Below are 10,066 nucleotides of genomic sequence, written 5' to 3' on the forward strand. Positions count from 1 at the left end.
TCAGCTGCAAGTACTCCCATTAGTTCATCAATCAAACTAGACAATTATCACGGAGGAATATCAATTGAGACGACACTTTATAGAGGTTTAATAGGTTCATTATTGTACCTAACTGCTAGTTGTCCTGATATAGTATTTGATGTTTGTATGTGTGCTAGATTTCAGGCAGATCCTAATCGCATTTTTCAGCAGCCAAACATATTTTAAAATATCTTAAAGGCACACAAAATGTGGGCTTATGGTATGTTAAGGACTCTTCTTTCAATTTAGTTGGATATTCAGATGCAAATTATGCAGGATGTATTCTAGATCGTAAAAGCACCAGTGGATCATGTCAGTTTCTATGAGACTGACTGATTTCATGGTTCAGCAAGAAGCAAACATCCATAGAAACTTCCACAACTGAAGCAGAATATCTTGCTGCTGGAAGCTGTTGTGCCCAAATGCTCTGGATTCAAAAATAACTGAAAGATTGCGGAGTCATTCCAAAAGAATCACCAATATTTTGTGATAATACAAGCATGATTGCAATAACATACAATCCAGTTCTTCACTCTAGGACCAAGAATAACGATGTCAGGCATCACTTCATCAGAGATCATGCTCTGAAGAAAGCAATAAGGCTGGAATGCATACCAACTTAATAACAAGCAGCTAACATCTTCACCAAACCTCTACCAGAGACTAAGTTTTCTCATTTTCGCAATATTCTTGGTTTAATTGATTTGTCTTAATTATATCAATGATAATGTTGTTTTGTGAGTTTTTGTTAATCTTTGTTCAGTTAGTCATATACCAGTTAATAACTATTCAGTTATTCATTATTAGTTAGTTAACTGTTTGTCAACTGATATCAGTTCAAAATACGGAAAAGGAAAGAACAATGAATCGAAACAACTATTTTATTGATAAAATCTCATCCAGGTTACACGATTCAGTTCTCTTTCAGTGACATCTTGCCAAAGGGACAACCAGTTAGACAATTCATGACAGTTAACTCTTCTGAAGTCTTCTGAATAAGAGATCTTTTCCAGCACATTCACCTCTTTCATAAGCATCAGATGGATAAGACATTCATCAGTGACAAGATCGGAAGTATGGACGACTTCAAGACGCCTCTGATATTTTCTTGCAGTTGCTCTCTGCTTGTCAGCAGCAACTAATCCATCACGTTGAATGGTTTGGAGTTCGTGTACTTTGGTCCAAGTGGACATGCCCTTTAACCAGACGAGTTCTTCGATAGTGTTCTTCAAACTCTCCAAACGGCGGAGTGTTGATGCAGAAACAGGGACTGTGGAAATTCTTGAACTACCAATCAATGTTTAACTGTTATTATCTAATGACTTTGCTCTTATTTATAGACAGACTGTTATTAAAGAAATAGAATAAGTCGAAGAGACACTAGTCAACTGAAATCCATTGACTTATCAGACTAAGCTTCTCTTACTCTTTTTTTTATTTATATGCATTTATTGAGGGGGAATATTGGATATAAATGGTTAACTGAGAAGACAATATTCAGTTGGACTTCAACTGAACTGAATCAGCTTTCAAATGATCACTCAGTTGCTAACCTAACTGATCTTCTCTAGTAAGTTAACTAATTAATCGATAAATATTCCATAATAAATGATGTGACTGATAAGTACACATTTAATTGATGTTTTTCAATGAATAGTGTTTTGAAACGTGGACCCACGTAGTCCTTTTATATTCTACACAAGAATGCAAGTTTTTATTCAAATTATCTTGGACTGACACGTGTCCAAAAATTTGAACAGTCACATATATATGTACTTGTCCCCACACTACAAGAAATTCTGCATATAACAACGCACATATGACAACGGTTTTTGTGAAAAACTGTTGTCGTATGTGTTTTAACAACAGTTTTAGCGAAAACCGTTGTCTTTTGGGGGGCAAAGACAACGGTTTTCAAAAACCGTTGTCTTTGGGGGGTCAAAGACAACGGTTTTCCAAAACAGTTGTCTTTTTGGGGTCAAAGACAATGGTTTTTAGGGTCAATGACAACGGTTCTATAAAACCGTTATCTTTGAGTGTTTTTTTAGGGTAAATGACAACGGTTCTATGAACCGTTGTCTATTAGCGTGTTTTTTTGGTCAATCTACAACGGTTTTAAGAAACCGTTGTCGATTAGCGTGATTTTTGGACAAACAACAACGGTTTTTGAGAACGTTGCAATATTTAGCGACGGGTTTTATAAAACCGTCGCTAAATATTGCGACGGTCAATAAAAAACCGTCGCTACTTTTAACTTAGCGACGGGTTTAGTAAAACCGTCGCTAAATTTAGCAACGGTTTTACGTAAATCCGTCGCATGTTTAAAATTAGCGACGGTTTTACAAAACCCGTCGCTAACAAAACCGTCGCTAAATTTAGCGACAGTTTAGATCCAAACAGTCGCAAAATTAAAAACTGCGACGGATTTTGAGTTACCGTCGCTAAAAGCGATAGTTTAAATATAACCCGTCGCAAACTGTCTACACCATACTCGGTCCATTTTCCCTCCACAACACTTAAATTTTTCTCCCTACACAAATTTATCACTTCACATAACACTTAAAATTTTTCTCACCACTTCAACACTTAAAATTTTTCTCTCGTATACGATTTTACTACTTCACAACACTTAAATTATTCTCACCACTTCACAAAATTTAAAATTTTTCTCTCTTAAATGATTTTACTACTTCACAACACTTAAAATTTTTCTCTTTGACACGATTTTAGTTTTGATTGTTAGTTTTTTTTAGATTTATTAAATTATAAAAAGTTTTTTTTTATTTTTCGAAACAATTTAGCGACAGAAATCATGATTATAAACCGTTGCTAAAAGTAGCGACGGAATGTATCGAGAACCGTCGCTCATTTTAGCGACGGTTCATTAAGCCGTCGCGAATTCAAAATTAGGGACGGTTTTTAATAAATCCGTCGCTAATATTATTTGCGACGGGTTTAAGAAACCGTCGCAAATTCGACCTACCACAACGGATAAAAACTGTTGTCGTTAAACGGACTTTCGACAACACCCTCAATTACAACAGTTTTAGTATGGCTACGACAACGGATAAAATTTGTTGTCGAATGCCGTTTTTGTAGTAGTGCCACTCCATTTAAGTTCTTCTTTACGAGCATTTCAGTCTACAGAGCAAATTAATACACAGTGCTTTCTTTCTTGCAGATAACCAAACATTCAGCAAATGGCAAATCAAGTTCCAGCACACATTTTGAACGCTGTGGCGATCGATTTTGATTCAGTTCTGTCTATCTAGGACGAGTATATCAAGAATGTGTTTCTAAAACTAGAAGCTGCTGGACTAAAGACTTTTCTGGAATTATCTTCTCAAGATATTTATCCAAAAGAGATTCAGGATCTCTATGCCAATGAATTTATCTCTGCTAATGGCAACATTACTACCACTATCAACAATCAGCTGCTGATAATCGATGAAGACTCCTTCAGCAACCTCTTTCATCTGCTTACTGATGGGCTAGAAAATATCTCTAAGGTGAAAACTTCCGATGTTGAGGAAATGCAAACTCAACTATCTGCTGAGGATGGAAAATCAAAGTTTCCGATCCCAAGAAAGATTTGAAGGCACAAATCTAGTTACTGGCTGATATCATGGCCAAAGGGCTACTAGCCAAAGCAGGATCCTTTGCTGCTCTTAGCTTGGAGAAATTTCAAGTCATGACTGCTATCATGACTGAAAAAAGACTGCAATGGAAATGTATCATCTTCAATCTTCTGAAGAACATGTTTCAGTCTTCGAAACAATCGAAAGGATTTGCAGTGCAGCTCGGCTATTTGATAAAAAGCAAGGGTTTGGTGGGTCACTCCTCTAAAAGGTTATCCAAATTCAAGATTTTCAATTCCAAGAGTGTTCAGCTGCCGAAGCTCAAGCTGGACATCTCTCCTCAGCAGTTCATTGAAGTGAAAAAGGAGATTGGGACAACTCAAGAGACTGCCAAATAAGTTAAAAAGACCAAAAAGCCAACTCAGAAGAAGACAATCAAACGCAAACTGATTGTCAGTGAAACTGATTCTGAGAAGACTCCTTATCCCAAAATCTCCAAGAAGCCAAGAACTCTGAAGACCAAACCAGCAGCTACTCTGAGCACCATCCCAACTGAAAGACTGAATTCTGAAGCTGAACAGCCGATCAAAGCTACACCGCTGAGGGCGGTCGCAACTGAGACTACAACTGAGGTTCAGTTATCTCTTCCAACGGCTCCATTCGGGAAAATTATCACCGAATCTGGTGATAAGCCAAAATCAACAGGAGTCAAAGCTCCGTTAATCTCCATTGCTGCTCCTACTACACTGCCGTTTTCAAGATCTAAAGGAGTAGTGATAAGAGAAAGGGTGGATGGAACAGTATCAAGTCTGAGTATCACTCATGACCTAACTGACCCAAAAGGAAATGAAAAGTTGATTGAAGAGCCCCGACCAACAAACTCAATTCAAACTCACATTGATCTGATTTGGGACGAGGTCAATGAATTTACCAAATCGAAGATGAAGACTTACAATGAGTGGGTCAGATTTCGAACTGAAGTTTTTGCAAAGAAGTTGCAGAACAAAAAGGTGCTGAAGAAATTTGTTGCTTTGGAAAATGTGGTTTTGAAAATGGTCAAAGTTGCTTCAATCTTTCAAGCACTGGAAAGGAAGAATTACTTCTTTGATCTCGTGCGTGTCAAGAAGCTAGCACAAGTGATCACTGAGCTACGCCAAAACTATGATTCAACTAGCCCTACCGCTTTCAATGACAAAGCAGTGCATGATCAACTGGACACAGATCTTCGATCACTGCAAATGAAGATAAAGAGTTTGGAAATGGATCAAGAGTTGATCATCACAGCAAATGATCAAAGTCCATCATCTGAAGAACAAACTGAACAATCAGTTCCAGGTCAAGAGCAATCCAAGGAACTAGTTGTTGCACAAACTGAACCAGCAACTGCTCCTCTTTCCAAATATGCTGAATCATCTCCTTCTGGTCCTCCAACTTCTACTGCGGATCTTCAACTTTTTACTGATGCTGAGCTATCATTGGCCAATATCGATGAAGTCATTGAATCAGTTGCCACTGATCTTCAGCAGACTCTCTTATCTACAGAAGCAGTTGAAGAACCAAGCGTAACTGAACAACCAATCGCAGAGGCTGTTTCAAATCAAACTGAAGAAGTAGTTCAGTCGGCTGCCACTACTGAACAAGTTGTTCTGGCTGAAACTGAAGTAGTTCAGTTGCATGAAAAATCATCTGAAGAAGTGCAAGCTGAAAAACAGACTAAAATGTCAGTTGAAGCTACAACTGAAGAGCCATTAACTGAAATGCCAACTACTGTATCAGTTGACCAACAGACTGGAGAGCCTTCAAGCACCATTGATGATCCAAATCTATCTTCTCCTCCATAGCTTCAGCAGGAAGCCATAACAGAAGATGTTTCAGAAATGGTTAGTATTGAAACTGAAACAACTGACAGGACCTTGGTGATCTTTAATCAAGATAACAGGGAGCAGGAACCAGAAAACTCTGGAGTCAAGTACCCTGGTATATCAATGGCGACTGAATCTATATTCGATCAAATTCAAGCCATTCAGACTGACCTTGTCAGTATGATGACTTCTATTTCTGACATCAAATCAATCCATCTGGCGCACACTATGAAAATTGATTCCATAAAGGAGAATGCGTTCAAAAGTCTTCAACAAGTCACAAAGAATATTACGAACATGTTCTTCCAGATGGATTAAATATGGAAAGACCAAGCGTCGACTGAAGCTCATTTCCATACTCAAGCAATGATCAACAAACGCTTTGATTATCTGGAAAATGTTGTCAGAAAGAGAATGGATTTGATGCAAGAACTTCTAATGAATTCTGTTTCAAATGTCAACTGGAAAGTTCGTATTATATCCAGGAAGGTTGCGGCGTTTGACAAAAAGAGAGAAGAAGAACAACAAGATCAGCAAACGCAATCTAAAAAGAGACCCAGTCAACCAACTGATCAAGGACCAGCTGATAAAAGAGCTAAGAAATAGAAGATCAGTTAGAGGTTGAAGTATTTGGCAGATTTTGAAGATTATTTTAGTCAGTTAGAAGATTCTTTTATTTTTTCATTCTTTGTACGAATCTGTACATTGAAAGAGTTGTCAATAAAAGGTTATTTTATCTACAATGAGTTCAGTTGATCAGTTCATATTTTATAAGTTTTGCCAAACACCAAAAAAGGAAAATTGTTGGAAACTGAATTTCGGAAGTTTGACAAACTAAGAATTTAATAGATTGAACTAACTGATCAAGAAGATTGATAGTAACTGGTCTAAAATATGCAAACTATCGGTTGTCCATAACTGAATATTAATGTGAAGATAATCGAAGGCAACTGAACTAGCTGACTGAACTACGCAGACAACTGATTGATCAGTTGGAAACTGATCAATCGCTACAAACAGTTGTGAGCTTATCAGTTATAGCCTATCAGCTGATCTTTCAGCTGTGCACATCATCAGTTAAGGAAAAGGACATTCAACCGAAAACTATACAAAACCGTACTGCAACTAGTATTGGGATCGCCGAATTTCAGAAAAATCGCAGTGCACGATTGTCAGAAGAATGTTGCGTGGCAAACAACGGATATAAAGATTCAAATTGTATTCAATGTTACCGTTGAAAGCAAGCCTACAAATAGCCAAGAAGAGCAACATAAAACAGAGAGAAAACCGTGAAATCAACCAAGCTGTTACTCTGCTAAAATCTCTTCAAGCTTTCTGTTCATACTCAAAAACTTCACAGCTCACGCTTGTTGTATTCATTCATAGCATTTAAGGCTATACTTCGAGCTTACAAGCACAAACTGATATTGTTGTAATAAGTTGTGCTAAGTTATTTCAGTCCAGTTGAGTACTGTAAATCGTTTTGTAACTAAGAGTTTCATTTTGGCATTGTTAAGTCCAAAACTGAAGTGGGTCTGTACAACTCTTTGTATCGATCAAAGTCTTTTAGTAAATATCTTATTTTCGCGATAGAAGGGGTGACGTATGAGTGTTTGAAATCTCCTAACATCCGTAAAATCTTGTGTGTTCTTTCAGTTTTATTCTATCTATCTATCAGTTTATTTCCGCACTATTATTGTTAACTGATTGATATTGACTGACAAGATTCTCAAGTTTCAGTTTATCACCAAACTGACTCAATATTCGAAATTGTGGTGAAAAATGTTAATGTTTGTTCAATCCCCCCTTCTAAACACTCTTTCACTCCCTAACCGATCCTATCACACTGGTTGATGATTCATTTTGACTATTAAAGCCTAAACTAGTTTTGTCAGTAACTGATTTTTTGTAAATCTTGCATTTCAGTCAATGTGACTGCTGACTTATTCCAAGCTTGAATCAAATCATTTTGTCTTGAATTCTCAAGTTTCAGCTTTTGAATCACAGATTGGTACTACTTGTTAGGATCGGTGGAGATGTTTAGAGGAGGGAATAAACACCTCAGAAATTTTTTTCTAAAAATAATTTGGGGATCACAATTGATTTTAGCAGTCAAGATAAATTCTTGATCTTATAAATGCAGCAGAAAACTTGAATAATCACTGCAGAAAAAGTTCAATTGAACTTAGTGAATCGAAAACTTTGTCAAAATCAGTAGACCATAAAATCAGTAGATGTCCATAATGAATACAATGCTGAAAAAATAACAAAGAGAATTGTTTATGGAATTTCAAAAAACAAGTATGTCTCTCCTCTTCTTCTATTTCCAGAAAGATTCCGCAAAATAGTTTGATAATTACAAATATTGCAAATATCCACTTCAGTAGAACTTACCAATTGTCTTACTAAAACTCTTAGTACACAACTTTAACACATTTGAATAAATCTATATAAAAAGACTCTTTCTGTGAGCTACAAATATTAACACTTCAAATAGATAAAGACTGATACACTTGTGAGTACAAAATCAACAAAAAAATCCTTTAAATGATTATACAAACTTGGAACGTGTGCCTGATAATATTTCAGTAGATATTTATATCTCTTGTGAATCTCAAATAAATGATGTATGCGGTTCGTAGAGTGTGTAAAGGATATTTTGAGTCTTAAATTGACCTTATATAGAGATATTGCAACATTCAAATTTAAACGAATATAATTCAATCGCGCTGAAGCCATAACAGAAATAGTACTTGATGCTAGATGTCATTTTTATTTTTCCTATATTACAATAATACAATAAAATACTAGAGTTGTAGAACCCGTTAAATCAGACTACGTATAAGCCATGCATAATTTCTAGTATTTTAAATTAAAAATGATTTCTTTATTATTTAAAGCATTTTTAAATTTGATAGTCATGATTATTTATTTTAAATCGCATTTAAGTTTAGTTTTAACTTTTCAGTTAAATAAGTGAGGCCGGACTGGAGTTGGAGTATTAAGATAAAATTTAAAGATAAGAAAATATTCTTAGAATTTATTCATGATAAAGGATAATTTATTTTAATGTAAAAGAGTGTTTAAGAATTTAATTAATTAATTAGAGTTAAGTAGTAAATAAATTCTTCTATTTCCAATAATTTAATTGAAAGCCTAAATTAAAATATGTGACCAATTGAGATAAGTTAATCTAGGCTTATTTTATTTAAGAAATTGTAACTTAACATGTTAGTAAATTTAAAAGAATTAGCTATGCATGCAAGATAATTACCATCCTAAACTAATTTATTTAATTCACTAAAATACCTAATGTGTAGATAAAACTTTAAAGATTTAAAATTCAATAATTAAGCAATATTTTATCCCATTTTAATAGCAATTTTCGGCCACCCAACTTCAAAGGATTTAAAAGTTTGACAACTCATTTTCATTGATATCATTCCTTAATCCTCTCTTGGTATGATTAATCCCTTCAATCTAAATCTTCAATAATTAAATAATTAAGCAATTTCCTACCCTATTTTGAATGATAAAAATCGGCCATCATCCCTTGATATCATCCCCAAATCCCACCATATCATATCATTCATATCTAGCAATCAACTCAAGGATAGAAAGATTCATTTCCTCCCTTCTCCTCATTTTCGAAAATTTCAGAGCATTTCAGAGAGAAAAATTGTGAGTCTTCATATGAATAACAAGAGAGAAAACAAAAGAAAAAAACTCCGTCTCCGCCGCGCCGCGTCGTCGTTTTGATCTGTTTTCGTTTCAAGCAAATCCAAGGCATGTATATATTATTCTTTTCTCATCAATCAAGTCCTATACATGTTTTTAAACCATATTTTGTTCATGACTCATGAAGCATATTTGAAATTATGGCAGCAACTTTTCGAAATTCTGTGGAGAAGTTTTTTACTCCCACTTGTGCTTCACGTTTGGTATGATTTTTGTGATTTCAGGGGTTGGCTCGGTTCCAGGCATTTAAGGCTGCACCTAGGCATGTACTAGAGTGTATTGGAGTCATGTTGGTCCATTAGCTCAAGCCCCTACTCGCTGGATTCAAGACTTGACAGCAACTCCACCATAGTTGCAAGTTGAGTCTCGAAATTCTGGTTTTTTGAATGCTCAAGGAGGTTCGAATCTTGGTTGGCTTTTGGGCCTGTAACCATGGTTAGGACCCTTCCTTAGAATGTCTAGGACATGACCAAGATGACCTTTCATGGCTTGGTTCATGATCCCATGGAAAGTTTAAACAAACAAGACAAGTCCCTCGGTTTCCTTCTTTTTCGATTTTGGGTGTGTGAGTTTCGAAATTTGTGTGTTGGGTGGATCTTGGTTGGCTTCTAGCCCTTAGCCATGATTCACGCCCTTAGCCATGATTCACACAATACCTCATGATGTCTAGATCATGCCACGAGCAATCAAATGGCCACTAGAATGATATATGACAACAAAACGAAGCAACACCCTCCACGGTACAGCATGGTGTTCTCGAGTGGAACTTCGGATTTTCGTAGGTGTTTGTTTGGATTATGATTGGCCTAGGGCCCTTAGCCATGGTTCAAAACATACCTTAGGATGTTTGGAAGAGGCTCTGGTCAG

This window comes from Primulina huaijiensis, chromosome 7, assembly GCF_012295235.1.
Source record: "Primulina huaijiensis isolate GDHJ02 chromosome 7, ASM1229523v2, whole genome shotgun sequence".
Taxonomy (NCBI): Eukaryota; Viridiplantae; Streptophyta; class Magnoliopsida; order Lamiales; family Gesneriaceae; genus Primulina; species Primulina huaijiensis.